This window comes from Mesoplodon densirostris, chromosome 10 (genome assembly GCF_025265405.1).
Source record: "Mesoplodon densirostris isolate mMesDen1 chromosome 10, mMesDen1 primary haplotype, whole genome shotgun sequence".
Classification (NCBI taxonomy): domain Eukaryota; kingdom Metazoa; phylum Chordata; class Mammalia; order Artiodactyla; family Ziphiidae; genus Mesoplodon; species Mesoplodon densirostris.
The window spans coordinates 38,224,761-38,240,316 of NC_082670.1; the positions used below are offsets into that span (position 1 = coordinate 38,224,761).

General features: G+C 46.6%; 1 pseudogene; it reads right to left on the bottom strand.

Moving 5' to 3' along the window:
* Nucleotides 1–2,277: 2,277 nt before the first annotated feature.
* LOC132497474 (large ribosomal subunit protein uL6-like) lies at nucleotides 2,278–2,852 on the bottom strand (annotated as a pseudogene).
* Between the last annotated feature and the right edge of the window lie 12,704 nt (nucleotides 2,853–15,556).

Consider the following 15,556-nt stretch of genomic DNA (forward strand, 5'->3'; position numbering starts at 1 on the left):
TGCTATTCTGGTCCCCATGGGTGTTTACTGTCCTGCTAGAGAGACAGTCACAACCCAGGGTGACAAGTGCTAGGATGGGACAGCAAGGGGCGGTCCAGGCGGATAGAGCAGAGACCTGTAAGCCAAACTGGGGAGTTCAGGGAAAGCTTCTCACAGGTGTTTCTGTCCAAGCAGAGACCTACAGAGTGAGAAGGAGCTGGCCATGTGAAGATGGATGAGGGGAGGTGACAGGAAGAATGTTCTGGGTAAGAGAACAGCAAGTCCAATGGCTAGAGGGATCAGACCATGTTGCTGGAGGAACAGGGAGATGTTTGCATTATCATTTGCATGATAGGCTTATTTGTAGTTAAACCAAGTTTAGTTTGCATATGAATAGATAACTGATATATAGGGCTCTTAGTGATCTAAGCAAGGAAGGAAGAAAGTGTTATCACTGATAGATTGATTCACTCATCCACTCATTCATTCATTCATTCATTCTTTCTTTCTTTCAATAAGAATTGATTGAGCACCTTTGTAGTGCTGAGCACTGGGCTAAGTCCTGAGGATGCAGAGGAAAACCTGAGGAGGGCTCCGTCCTAAAGGTGCTCACAGTTTATTGAGGAGAGCAGACAAAAAAATAATTTCCGCAGGTGCGAGGACTGCCCATACTGCCGTATCATGGAGGGCCCACCGCATTTCCAACCCCCTTCTCTCTGGCCACCTAGTCATTTTCCCAGCCTCCTGTGCAGCTAGGGGTGGGCATATAACTGGTTTTGGCCAATAAAACGTAAGAGAGATCTGCTGAGAAGTGTCTGGGAAAACTCTTCAGATTAAAGGTGAAGCCACAAAAGATGCCACCACTTTGCCCCTCTTGCCTGCCTTTGAATAGAATTGTGATGATGGCACAGTGGGTTCTGTGGCAGCCACCTTGTGATCATGAGGTGATGAACACCAGCATAAAGCTGGTCCCTGTTGGCTTCATCGACCTGCTGCACCAAACCTGGAATTACACCTACCTTCAGGGACTCCTGGCTGAATTAGATAATTGCATGTTATTATTGTGTAAGCCAGAAGTTCTCAGCTGGAGGTGATGACATACAGGGGACCTTTGGCAATGTCTGGAGACATTTTTGGTTTTCACTATGGGAAGGGGGTTACTTCTGTCATCTAGTGAGTAAAGGCCAGGGATGGTGCTAAATATTCCACAATGCATAGGACAGTCCACACAACAAATAATTATCCAAAATGTCAATAGAGCCACGGTGAGAAAGCCTAGTGTAAGCCATTATTGACCAAGTGCTTTCTTTTTTGATATAGGGAGTGGGAGAGCCTGGCCAGAGCGACGGGAGGGGGAGATAGGAGGAGGGGCAATGTCTACCTTAGGACACAGGAAAGAGGAGTGCAGGGAATTATTCCAGCTGGCTTCACTCACACTGTTAGGCTTGGAGCAAGTTCCATGAGAAAGTTGTGGACCCCAGTCCCTCAGGTGAGACCCCACCGTGGGCTCCTCTAGACCTAACCCTGCCTGTACTGTAAGTGCTCATGTGGATCGCCTCCTCGAAATTTCCCAGTGATTCTGAATGGTCAGTATCATTTATTCCTGATGAAATAAAATTTCATATTCTAAGGCAAGTCAAGGAAAATTTAAACATAAATAATTTTCTTTGTCCTTTGGCCGCCTCTCTCCCCTCTGCTGTGCATTGCGTGTCTGCATTATGCATCGACCAAACCTCCCCACTGGCAGAAATACCTGCTCAACCATAAGGAGCAACTTTCTCCACTCCTTAAACTATAACATTCCTTCTTAATCTTGTAAGGGGCCACCATGACCCATGACCATGACTCGCTTTGTGTCACCTGTCAATAATAAGTCACTTAATGTACAGCCCTCTGTCTCAAAACCTTATATAACTGTGCTTTGACCTCTAATGGGCAGAACAGTCCCTAGAGCTTTCTGAGTGGCTGTTCCCAGGTTATAATCCTCAATTTGGCTTGAATAAAAATTACCATTTCTTCCTTAGACTGGTTAATTTTTTTGTTGACATTCCCATTGTACAGCTGTGAAAACTGAGGTGCAGAACAATGGGGTCCCATGGTTAATGACATGTTTTGGAGATTGACTAACACGTTTTTTTAATCGGCCATTTAGCAGTGTCCCTTAAGCATCTTAGTTTATCATTTTGTTTTGTTTTGTTTGTTTGTTTGTTTCCCAAGTCAAAAGAGCTTTTATTCATTTTTAAAATATCACAAAAGAGTCTGGCCTCTTGTGGTTTCTGTAGCTGGATCACTCAGATCTTATTTTTCAGCCTGCTGAACTGTTTCTTTTTCAGAAACATAGATACCAGCCAAAAATTTTCTGATATCCTTGTTTTTAACTGTTGTGGCTTGCTGAATCAAAGCAGCCAAGTTTGACACAAGTTCAATGTTGTTTCCTTCAAGAATCAATGCATCTTTCTGGGCTTGAGATACTGAACAAGCAACGCCTGGCCTCATCCGAACCCTGCGGATATATTTTTCACCCAAAAAATTTCGGATTTCAACAAGAGAAGCATTCTCCTGAATAACAACGTTGATGGAGAAGTAAGCATACACAGACCTCATCTTGCAATGGAAGCCCAGTGTAACACCCTTGATCATGCTCTGTACATGGCTACAGATAGTGCAAACAGTCACCTGTTCCTTTCTAATCCCCGACCATTTGTCAACCGGAGCCTCTTTTTCTTTCCAAGGAGACTGAGTTCTACGTTGATGTGATTGAAGTCCCTCTGCAGGGTACCTCTGGGGCCCTTCACAATAACGGTGCATCCCTTCAGAGTAATGTTGACATTTTCTGGAATGTCGACAGTCTGATTGCTGAGAATGGTCTTCATTCTCAAAGTAGATAGAGCAAAAAGCTATTTTATCATTTTGATCATCACTTTCCAGATCTGTAAAACAACACTATCTACTTTATAAACACTATTATGGGGTAAAAATAAATAATGCATGTAAAGGGCCTGACATATAATAAACATTTCACAAATGGCTGTTGTTGTTCCTACTATTTCTTTTTTTTTTTTTTTTCGGTACACGGGCCTCTCACTGTTGTGGCCTCTCCTGTTGCGGAGCACAGGCTCCGGACGTGCAGGCTCAGCGGCCATGGCTCACGGGCCCAGCCGCTCTGCAGCATGTGGGATCTTCCTGGACCGGGGCACGAACCCGTGACCCCTGCATCGGCAGGCGGACTCTCAACCACTGCACCACCAGGGAAGGCCCCTACTATTTCTTAGTATGCCCACTGGGGCTAAGGAGCTGGGGCTGCAGTACAAATGTCAAAGCCAGGCCATCGTCACGGTCGCCTGAGTCACCCACTTACAGTGGGGACCCAGAAACAACTGAGGGAGGGGAGATCCTGGGAGCCACTGTGGAGACAGAAAAAGTCATTGAGATAGGGGAGTGTGAATGCAGACTGAGATTCACTGAGTACTTTAGGCACAAGACCTAAACACAGTTATTTTGCACAGGAACCAAAAGACTTTTTTTTGGCCACGCCACACGGCTTATGGGATCTTAGTTCCCTGACCAGGGATTGAACCCTGGGACCCTTGGCAGTGAAAGCACTGAGTCCTAACCACTGGACTGCCAGGGAGTTCCCCCAAAAGACTATTCTGAGACTACCTTCTGGCTGGGGGACTTTGGTCCTTGGTCCTTACCTGGCTTGGGAAGGAGTGAGCTCACAGTCTTTCAGGTACGTCTCACCGAAGAGAAGGAAGAAGACATCCCTCCAGGAAACTTGGAGGGTTGGAGTCCAAACACAGATGGGGGGTGGACCTTGCATTGGTTGATTCCCGGTAGAGGGTGTGGCCCTGGGAAGGAGGGTGGGTTCACACTCTTTTTTTTTTTTTTTTTTTTTAGTTTCTGCTTTATAACAAAGTGAATCAGTTATACATATACATCTGTTCCCATATCCCTTCCCTCTTGCATCTCCCTCCCTCCCACCCTCCCTATCCCACCCCTCCAGGTGGTCACAAAGCACCGAGCTGATCTCCCTGTGCTATGCAGCTGCTTCCCACTAGCTATCTACCTTACGTTTGGTAGTGTATATATGTCCATGCCTCTCTTTCGCTTTGTCACAGCTTACCCTTCCCCCTCCCCATATCCTCAAGTCCATTCTCAAGTAGGTCTGTGTCTTTATTCCTGTTTTACCCCTAGGTTCTTCATGACATTTTTTTTTTCTTAAATTCCATATATATGTGTTAGCATACGGTATTTGTCTTTCTCTTTCTGACTTACTTCACTCTGTATGACAGACTCTAGGTCTATCCACCTCATTACAAATAGCTCAATTTCGTTTCTTTTTATGGCTGAGTAATATTCCATTGTATATATGTGCCACATCTTCTTTATCCATTCATCCGATGGTGGACACTTAGGTTGTTTCCATCTCCTGGCTATTGTAAATAGAGCTGCAATGAACATTTTGGTACATGTCTCTTTTTGAATTATGGTTTTCTCAGGGTATATGCCTAGTAGTGGGATTGCTGGGTCACTCTTGCTCTTTGTTCCTGGGAGTCACCAAAGGCACATGTGCTCCATTTCCATAACGCAAATTCTCTTGCCAGGTTGCGGGCAGATTTCTGGGGATTGAGGCTCCAAACATAGACAGGTGTGAGTGTCTCTTGTGAAAATTCTTCTTCTCTTAAATATGTCACTTAGAACTACTCTACCGATGGCTCCTGAGGCTGGGGCCCTCTCTTCTACCCACTCCTCTGCATTTTCACTCAAGAGCAAGTTTATCTTCTGTGTTGCACACCCAGGCCACATAAGAGGGTAAATAGTCTTTCTAAACAAACAAATATACAGACTCTCAGAGGGAAATAATATCCATTTTGTGACTATACCACCATTTATTTATTTACTCACCTTATTGTTCTGGGGCATTTGAGTAGTTTCAAGTTTTTGAGTTTTTGGCTATTACAAATAGTGCTGATGTAAGCAGTCTTATAAATGTTGTTTTGGGGGAGCACATGCCTGCATTTCTGTTATGCACGTATCTAAGAGTAGAGGTGCTGGGTCAGCTTTACTAGATGTTACTACTCAGTTTTCCAAAGTAGTTGTACCATGGTCCACTCCCACCACCAGCAGTACATGAGAGATCAGGTTGCCCCACATCCTCTCTGACATTTGGTGTCACCAGTCTGAGAATTTACAGCTACAACTGCACACAGGAGCATGGCTGCATCTCACAAACATGAAATAGAGTGAAAAAGGCCAGACATAAAAGTAAACATGCCATCTAACTCTCACTTACATAAAGCCCCCAAACAGGCAAAAATAATCTAAGGTGTTAGAAGTCAGGATAGTGGGACATATGAGAAGCAGGAGGGGGGCTTCTAGGGTGCTGGTGATGTTCTGCTTCTTAATCTGGGTGCTGGTTACACTTTACTCCCTTTGTGAAAATTCATCAAGCCATGTAGTCAGGATTCATTCACTTTTCTGTTTGTTATACTTAAATAAAAACTTCAAAAAAATATTCTCTCAATCTCCTTCTCTCCTTTCCTCTGTCATCTTTCTTCATGGTACTTGGTTGGGAACTGTCCCCATCAGAGTCCCCTTCATGGCCCTGCGACCTGTACAGTTGCACAGGTTCTACACTCAGAAGAACCTTTGATTGGTCTCATGCTCTGCCATCTTTGCCTTGAAATTCTTAATACTTTTTGAACAAGGGGCCTTTTGCTTGCTTGCTGAGCCTTACACATCACGTAGCCACCCTGGCCACGGTCAGCTGCCAGTGTCTCTGCACAGATCCCCACCTAAGGCTTGGTCTCTGCTGGGCACTGAGGACAGGGCCAGGTTGCCGATCTGCCTGATCAGGGAAGGTGCCAAATGCCCATTTTGGCCCCAGGATGGTTCTCCCTCCTGCGAGAACCTGGGATTGTATTTACCTGCGGATGGAATTTACAGCTACAGCTGCACACAGGAGCATGGCTGCATCTCACAAACATGAAATAGAGTGAAAAAGGCAGGACATGAAAGTAAACATGCCATCTAATTCCCACTTACATAAAGCCCCCAAACAGGCAAAAATAATCTAAGGTGTTAGAAGTCAGGATAGTGGGACCTGCAGTCATAAGGTAGGTTCATGCATAATGCCCCTCATGGCTCTCTGCCCCCGTGCTTCCATCTGTCTTAAAAAAATTTTTGTAAAATGTACATAACATAAAATTGACCATCTTGGGCTTCCCTGGTGGCGCAGTGGTTGAGAGTCCTCCTGCCGATGCAGGGGACGCGGGTTCGTGCCCTGGTCCGGGAAGATCCCACGTGCCGCGGAGAGGCTGGGCCCGTGAGCCATGGCCGCTGAGCCTGCGCGTCCAGAGCCTGTGCTCCGCAACGGGAGAGGCCACAACAGTGAGAGGCTCACGTACCGCAAAAAAAAAAAAAAAAAAAAATTGACCGTCTTAACCATTTTCAAGTCTGTAGCCCAGTGGCATTAAGTACAGTCACATTGTTGTACAACCATCTCCACCATGTGCCTCTTGAACTTTTTCATCTTCTCAAACAGATACTTTGTACCCATGAAACAATAACTCCCATTCCCTTCCACGTGCTTTTACGATTTTTTACCTGTTTGTCTCTCTTGCCAGTTACACTGTGAACTCTGTGAGGGCCGAGTGGGGCTCACTCCCCTTCAAATAAGGAGGAGCATATATGATGTACACGGGGCCTGGAGGACGGGGAAGAAAATAGTTTTGTTAAATAAATTAAAAATATGGGATATAATTTAACCCTTGTTTGAAATCTGGGCTGATTCTTGGGCTAATAAATTCTCTAAATGCAGTGTTGAGCCAGTACCCAGCACAAAGCTGGATCCAAAACCTCTTTGCTGACAGAATGAATAAGGCATTAACTCTGCTACCAATAATAAAATATTGACTCTTTATTAAGCACTTACTAGGGGCTCAATATTCAGAAAGGACTTAGTATTTGACACTCAATATATTTTCTTCTTTTCTTTACGAGCATTATCACGTTTGACCCTACGGTCACCCTCTAAAGCGGCCACTCAGTTTTCGAGTGAGAAACAAATTCAGAGACATTGTGTCGCCTGCCAGAGGTCACGCAGCTGGCAGATGGTTCCAGTCTGGGCGACTCCAAAGCTCAGTGCTTTCAGTATTTACTTTACAATGCCTCCCTGGCTCAATTAACCAAAACAGAATTTCTGAGTTTTTTACTTTTGTTTGAATAAAACTAGTTTTTCTTTTCTGATTACAAACATGGATAAATTCTCTTTAAAAAAAAATTCAGGCACTACAGAAAGTGAAAATGTGAACTTTTAAGACTTCTTAGAATGTTCTGTCAAGACTCATGGTAACCCTACCAGGGGTAGCAGAATTTGGAAAACATGCTCCTCATCAACTCCTTCTGAGTTTTTTTTTTTTTTTTTTTTTTTTTTTTTTTGCGGTACGCAGGCCTCTCACTGTTGTGGCCTCTCCCGTTGCGGAGCACAGGCTCCGGACGCGCAGGCTCAGCGGCCATGGCTCACGGGCCCAGCCGCTCCGCAGCATGTGAGATCTTCCCAGACCGGGGCACGAACCCGTGTCCCCTGCATCGGCAGGCGGACTCTCAACCACTGCGCCACCAGGGAAGCCCCCTCCTTCTGAGTTTTATCTCCAGGTCAAGGAATATATATTACATACAATGACCTTTCTTTCTAGATCATTCCCTCTTCAGAGTTCTTTGGAGAGAACCAAGGAAGGTTTGCAGGTGCTAAAACTACCTCCTCCTCCTCCTTTCCCCTGATTCGTGTTTCCCATAAGAGTTTTTCTTTTCTATTCCATGGTCTGGCCTTCCTCCAGCCAGGCCTAAGTTTGTTTTCTGAGCATTGGTTTCTCTTTGTAGGTAATAAGGAAGTTGTCAAGCAAAACTGTTTTTTCCAGGGTAGCTGAGGTAAGCCTCCTATCTGTGGTGGAGCGGAGAGCAGCCCTGGGATAGGATGACGGGGCTGTAGCTGGTGGCCCCTGGATTGGCTGCCCATGAGCTCACCTCCTGGGACGTATGATATATATGGCTCTGACCAAAGCATCTTCTGAGACAGTCTGGAAACTGGTAGCATATTCTCCCTGGGAGAGCTGGAACTACTACCCCTCATTGGATACAACTTGCAGCAGACAGGGAGTGGTGCCTACACGTTGCTGAAAGTACCCAATGCAGAGACCCCCGGTTGGAAGGTCCGGACCAAAAGTGTCCTGGGACAGGAGCGACTTTCATGGTCTGAGGTTGGTTGAACGATAGTCTCCCCTTTGAAGGCTGGAGTAGTGGGTAGGTATCTTGGGGTCCTGAAAGGAGGGTAGACCCTGAATCTAGTCCCAGTGCTGCTTCTAGCTTGCTAGGCTTCAGTCTCTTCATCTCTAGAAAGATAGAAAATTCAATGATGTGATCTCAACCAGGTGTCATGCAAAGAGCTCTGAACTAACTTGGACACAGAAGTGCTGAACTCAAGTCCTAGCTTAGCAATCCTGAGCAGAGAGCTTCACTTCTCTGGGCCTCAGTTTCCTCATCTGTAGAACAGGGGCAGCATTACATACCTCTCCTGCTCATTTCCCTAATGGAGGTTGTAGAGGTCAAGTTATAGGCTTTATGTGAAGGTACATAGTAAAGGGAAACCACATAAATGAGGGCGCTGTTATTACCTATGGCTGGATTAAGATTTTATCATTTTAAGTTTCTTGGAAGCTAGCCCAAGGACAGGGAGATCTTATGAAAAGAGTTCTGGTGGCCTGCTGCTCTGACAGGGATCTGAGAGGGGATTATAACATTGCATGGTCTGTGGTCTTGCATAGAGGACAAGACGGGGTGAGAGCACAGACTCTAGTGCTGGATGGAGGGGAGCCGTGGTCATTTTTGGAGCTCTCCAGCTTTGTATGTGATGACGCCACTGTCCCTGCAAGTCTGCCCCACTACTGTATCATGGGGCCTGAAGTTCCACCATTAGGGAGTTCAATCTTTTGGGTTTCGAAAGATCCTCAAAAGATGCAAATCCCCAACATTTTGGAAAACAGGTACCAGGTGACGTGTGTTTGATGGTGACAATCGGATTGGGCAGATGGTACAAGTCCAGCCCTTTACATTGAGCTGTGGGTCGACTCAGGCAGAGCTGACCCACACAGGGGCACCACGTGGCTGCTCAGATATTTCTGTGATCTGAAGCTTTGTGCAAAACCCCACTGGGCCCTGCTGTGGTCAGCCCGTGGCTGGAGCCCTCCGTCCCAGCCTGGCCTCACATTTTGAAGTGGACAAGGACCAGCTGGGGAGTTACCAGAAACGGGTGCCCAGGCAGGGGATGGGTGCAGAAGCAATGTAATTTTTTTTTTTTTTAATTATTATTATTATTATTTTTTAATTTATTTATTTTTATTTATTTATTTTTGGCTGTGTTGGGTCCTCGTTTCTGTGCTAGGGCTTTCTCTAGTTGCGGTGAGTGGGGGCCACTCTTCATCGCGGTGCGTGGGCCTCTCACTGTCGCGGCCTCTCTCGTTGCGGAGCACAGGCTCCAGACACGCAGGCTCAGTAGTTGTGGCTCACGGGCCCAGTTGCCCCGTGGCATGTGGGATCCTCCCAGACCAGGTCTCGAACCCGTGTCCCCCTCATTGGCAGGCAGATTCTCAACCACTGCGCCACCAGGGAAGCCCGAAGCAATGTAATTTGAGGAACCACCTAGAGACCCAGGTCATCGGGTGATGGGCTGGAACAGAGAGGACTCAGGGGGTGAGGTGACCTCTCCTCAGGTCGTGAGGGCCTGCTGCCAGCCGAGTCAGCTCAGTCTAAGGAGGACTGTCCTTAATTCCTGCTGGCTGACAGTGGAATGATTTGCCTTGAAGGGTGATGAGTTCCCATTGCAGGAAGGGTTCCAACAGAGGATGCGAGTCTGCAAAGCAGTCCTACCCTACAGGAGGTGGGCTGGATACTCCTTAGGTCCCTTCTAACTCTAGGAACCTCCTAGGGACCCCACAAAGGAGAAGGAACACCTGAATTGTTCAATTCTAACACCTGGGAGCTGGGCATGGGAGCAGGATGGGTCCGGTGCTGAGGGAAGAGTTGACCACCTTGTCCCCCACTCGAGTCCTGCAAGTGGAGGTTGGAGGTGTCCTCCCAGGAGCGTGTGGCCTGTGGATGGGAGGCACACCATCTCGGGAGCCCAGATGGAAGGCTTTGAGCTTGAACAGGCACTCACCCTTGGGGTTCTAAGTGTCCATGGGCTCATCTGTGTCGATGAAAAGTAAACGTGAGCTCAGGGTCAGCCCTTGACCCTCCAGCCCATTGACTGGCTTCCAGCCAAGAGTCTGTGAGCCCCGCAAAGGTTGTTTACAATCTTTGCCTCTGGGACACAGATTTCAATACCTGGGCACACGTGAATGTCTGACTCCACGGGTACAGGTCACGGCAGGCACGTGTGTGGACGTGGGTTATCTCTGTCAGTGTGAAATAGCAGATTTGCTCACGTCTAAGTGGGTGTGTGTTTGTGTGTGTGTGTGTGTGTGTGCTTATGGGTGGTCTCTCAGTGTGGGAGAAAGAATTTAGAATCCAGAGAAGTGGATTCAAGCCCCAGCTCTCTCCCCTTCCAGGCTGTAGGACCCTGGTCAAGTCTCTTAGTCAACAGAGCCTTAATCCCCCACTGCCAGCCTCGCCCATTGCCAGGGCTGTGGCCAAGTTGAATTGAGATCATGAAGATGAAGGAGGTGCTGCGTGTCATGTGGCTGGTGAGCACATATCTGTGTATTGTATATTTTTTCCACAAACACTGAGAGCCTCCTAGGCAGTGTGGACACAGCAGAAACCAGGCAGGCTTGGGCCCTTTCTGTGGAACATGGATCTACACAGAAAGGGCATTCAGCAAATAAATACTCAGATAATTATTTCCTTTACACTTGGAGTAAGGGGAATTCCAGGGTATTGTGAGTCCTTGTAAGTTTACGGCATACATGAGCATGTTGCTGGGTCACATGACTGTCTTAGCCCGTTTGGGCTGCAATCACAAGCTATCATAGACTGGGTGGCTTATAAACAACAGAAATTTATTTCTTACAGTTCTGGAGGCTGGAAGTCCAAGACTCAGGCACCGACAGATTTGGTGTCTGGTGAGAGCTTCCTGGTTCAAAGACCAGGTCTCTCCGTGACCTCACGTGGTGGAAGTGGCAAGAGAGCACTTTGGGGCCTCTTTTTTTTTTTTTTTTTTTTTTTTTGCGGTATGCGGGCCTCTCACTGTTGTGGCCTCTCCCGTTGCGGAGCACATGCTCCGGATGCGCAGGCCCAGCGGCCATGGCTCACGGGCCCAGCCGCTCCGCGGCATATGGGATCCTCCCAGACCGGGGCATGGGGCCTCTTTTATAAGGGCACTAATCCCTTTCATGAGGGCTCTGCTCAAATGACTTGATTATCCCAAAGGCCCCACCTCCTACTACCATCACACTGGAGATTAGGTTTCAACACATGAATCTGAGAGGGACACAAACATTCAGTCTACAGCAATGAGTGTCTGTGGGTGTGACTCTGGGTCCACACCCACTCCCCCTCGGAGTAACCATCTGTTTATTGAGTATCTATTGTGTGAAGTCCAGTGGGGGGAGAAGGGAAGCGGCTAAATTCCTCTAGGAAATGGTGCCAGAGCAGTTACAAAGTAACATGACAGGTGCGTGATTTAGAGAATGGTGTACAGATGAGGTCAGGGTATAATTTAGAAAATAAACCCAAAATAGCAGCATGCTTGGGAAAAATTGGCAAACTCTCCGCTCCACAGTAACTTAAGGTCAGCTCTGTGAACTTTCTTTGGTGTTTTGCTGTGGATACTTTTAAACCCGTCACCGGTATACGTCATGTCTTACCAGAAGTCCTGTGATCTGCAGATCATTTGGGTATTTCTGAGCAGACTCGGACTTTGCCCTGCAATACACTTTCTGCCAAGGCGATCAGCAAGTTTACAAGAGCAGCTGGGTTTCCACGCAGCTATGGTCAGCTGCTGTCTCAGGGTTACTGTCCGGAAGCATGGACCAGACAGGGTGGGATTTCCTGACAGGCAGGCAGCACTTGGGTGAAGCCCCAGGCAAAGCAGGGGCACAAAACAAGAAAACAGTAGAAGGACAGAGAAAGACTTGCTTTGATGAATTCTAGATAGGCAGAGTTTTACAATCAGAAAGTCTGGAAAGATTTAATTTCAGCACACATAGAATTTGTGTGCATGTGTATGTATGGCGTGTGTTGGGGGGGTAATATTAAAACACCATCTTCTCAGGCTTAGAGGCTTTAAAAGTCTGAGGACACGTCTGCCCCACAGAAGATCTTCCAGGGTGTCTCCCTGGGGGAGGGTAGGTTTGCCCTCCTAGGTCAGCCACACTCTCTCAATCCTGTGCTTAGTGTTGGAAGACAGAATCTTTGGAACATTACAGAGGAGGAACGGCCAGGGGGGTAGGAGGAGAGTGGGTCTGAGCTCTGTCACAGCTTCCCAGAGAGGAAAGAGTTGCAGGAAGAAGTAAGAGGACGAGGTATCAAACACTGCAGCACCTTGAGGGAGGATGAGGAATGGGAAGAGGTCACTGGATTAGGGTAGGAGTCCTTGGGAGATTCTGAAGTTTCTCTTCACTGGGGAAACACTCTTGGATGGCCAAGGTCACACATCACCCACACCGCCTCTCCCTGCCTCTGGGCTGGGGGTTGCTCCTCCTTCACCTTCCCCTGGGCTCAGGGCACTGTTGTTCCAGGGGGTGGCCAAAACAAGGCAGTTTTCTTGAAAAAACATCACAAAAGAAAACCATTGCCAGGTGGAATTGTACTGATGCTCTGATTAGAAGTAGCAACGTGTCCTTTGAATGCAGTAGGAGGATGCTGCAACCATCAGCAATGGTGAAAACTGTTTCCATAGCAATGACAGTTTTTTAAGAAATTACTGCACCTCTTTTCTCATTAGCTGGGGAAGGATGCTGTGCCCTCATTGCGGTGGGCCCCCTCGAGCCAAGTTAGCACAGGAAGAAAAGGGGCTGGTTTGGTGGTTCTCTTACTGAACAGCTTCTCTGCCAACCTCATCCAATTTGCCCTGATCACAGGAACATACGGAGCAAGCAAAGACAACCCTGACATCATTCAGTGAATATTTCTTTCTTTTATTTTCTTCCTTCCTTTCTTCTTTTCTTTCTTTCTTTCTTTCTCTCTCTTTCTCTCTCTTTCTTTCTTTCTCTCTCTCTTTCTCTTTCTTTCTTTCCTTCCTTCTTTCCTTTCTCTCTCTCTCTCTTTCTTTCTTTTCTTTTTCTTTTTCTTTTTCTAGCTGTGGGGCTTGTGAGATCTTACTTCCCCCACCAGGGATCAAACCTGTGCCCTTGGCTGTGAAACGTGGAGCCCTAACCACTGGACCACCAGGGAATTCCCTTAGTGAATATTTCTGGATCAGCTTACTTGGATCTTAAAATCAAATAGATCTTTGACCTAAACTTATCTTCTCTTGAGACCCCGTGCTACTAAAGAGAGAGAGTAAGGACTTCCCTGGCGGTCCAGTGGTTAAGACTTCACCCTTCCACTGCAGGGGGCATGAATCCTGCATGCCTCACAGAGCATGGCCAAAAATAATAAAAATAAAATTAAAAATAATAAAGAGAGAGAGTAGCTATCAGGGAAATAGAGCATTACTGTCATCACCACCTACTAACACCTCCACTCCCACCCATGTGAAGAACTGAACATTCTGTTTGAGGGCACAACCTGCATCTTGTTCCCTAGCACTGAGCAAACTTCCTGGTACATAGTGGGTGCCTATTAAAGGTTTGTTGAAAGAAATTAATGAGAAGAAAGCAAAATATTTTCTTCTATGATTTCTTTTCTTATCCCACTTAACGCCACATTTTGGAAGCACAATAAGGCAGCCTCTGAGGCTTCCAAGAACATTAGTCAATTTCCAGATAAATTAGAGATGTGTGTTGCTAAAAGTTTTCATGTAACTCAAGTATTCCTTTAAGGAACATTAAACAACAAATAAAGCCTTCCAGATTGCCTGCTTCTTCGTTTTCTCATTTCCTCCAAGACTGTCCATGTGTGGACACTCTGCAGTGCCAGCGGTACCCACTGGCCTCTAGCCATCCTCCCTACCCTTCCTCCCAAGACCCATGTTAGAAGGAAGAAAGGCATCCTTGACTGTTACTGTCACCTTCAAATCTCTCTGTTATGTCCCTGTGCCTTTTCTTCCCTCTATTTATGTATCTTCCTCACATTCACATGGATCCCTACACATCTGAAATCATAATTATAGGTTCTTATTTTTGCCTCTAAGTGGGACATAGTAATAGAGTACATTTTAAAGTAATGAATCAGTTGGTAAACACAGAAGATACGCTATGAATACATAATACATAAATGCTTAATACACTAAATAATAGTAAATGTGTGATGAGGCTATAATTACAGATTAGAGTAGGCAATCCATAAATCTAAACTCCATAGGAATCTCTGGGAGCTCAGGACTGAGGTTCAAAACATACTTTATTTTTCTTTTAACTTCCACCAAAGGGCAAAGGGTTTCTGAACAGCTCTGGAAAAATTGGAAAGCCCCAGGTGTTTCAGATTAAAGACACAAATCAAGTGAGCTGCCCACACCCCAGCCTACTTAAAAAGCTGCCTAGGAGGAGGTGGTTCTTTTGTCTTCCATGGGCAGCTGCTTCATTCTAGATGGAAAACGGAAGGGTCCCGGCTGCTTTAAGACGGAACTTGTACAAATTCATTTATTGTATGTTAACTACACATTCTTAGGTATTGTTCAGTTTACTAAATGTTTGTTATACATTTATTCCTTTGTTTAATAAGTACATCATTCTATGTACTCAGGATACAAGACCTAGCAAAACAGACAAAGGGGAGGGAGAGGGGCTCAGACAATAAACCACTAAACACAGAAAGATATGATATTGCCTAATATTGGGGGTGCGGTAAAGGGGGAGATGGTGTGCTAATGGGGGTGCAATGGGAGGGCCCCTATGGGAAGGTGACATTTGGGCAGAGCCCTGAAGGAAGTGAGGGAATAAACTGTAAGGTGGTCTAGAAAGAGGGAACAGCCAGGGTGAAGACCCAAGTTGGAGCAGGCCTGAGGGACAGCAAGCAGGGCTGCATGAGGGGAGTGGAGTGAGTAAGTGAGTGAGAGGGGATGGGAGAGGTGATGGGGCCGGGTCAGTGGGGCTTTGCTGGCCATTGTAAGGACTTAGACTTTGAGCCATTGGAGACAGGAGAGTGACAGGCTCTGACTTAATTTGTAAAAGCTCCCATGGCTGCTGAGGGGAGAAGTTACTGTAAGGAGGACAAGGGTAGAGCAGGGAGATCAGTTAGGAGGTGACTGCAATAGTCCAGGTGAGCAGAGATGGGACCTAGACTGGATGGTGGTGGAGGAGGAGGGGAGACGTGGTTCGGGGCCGGGCGTGCTTTTTTAAAAGATTTAGTTAATTAATTTATTTATTTTTGGCTGCGTTGGGTCTTCGTTGCTGTGCATGGCCTTTCTCTAGTTGTGGCGAGCGAGGGCTGCTCTTTGTTGCAGTGCGCGGGCTTCTCATTGCAGTGGCCTCTCTTGCTG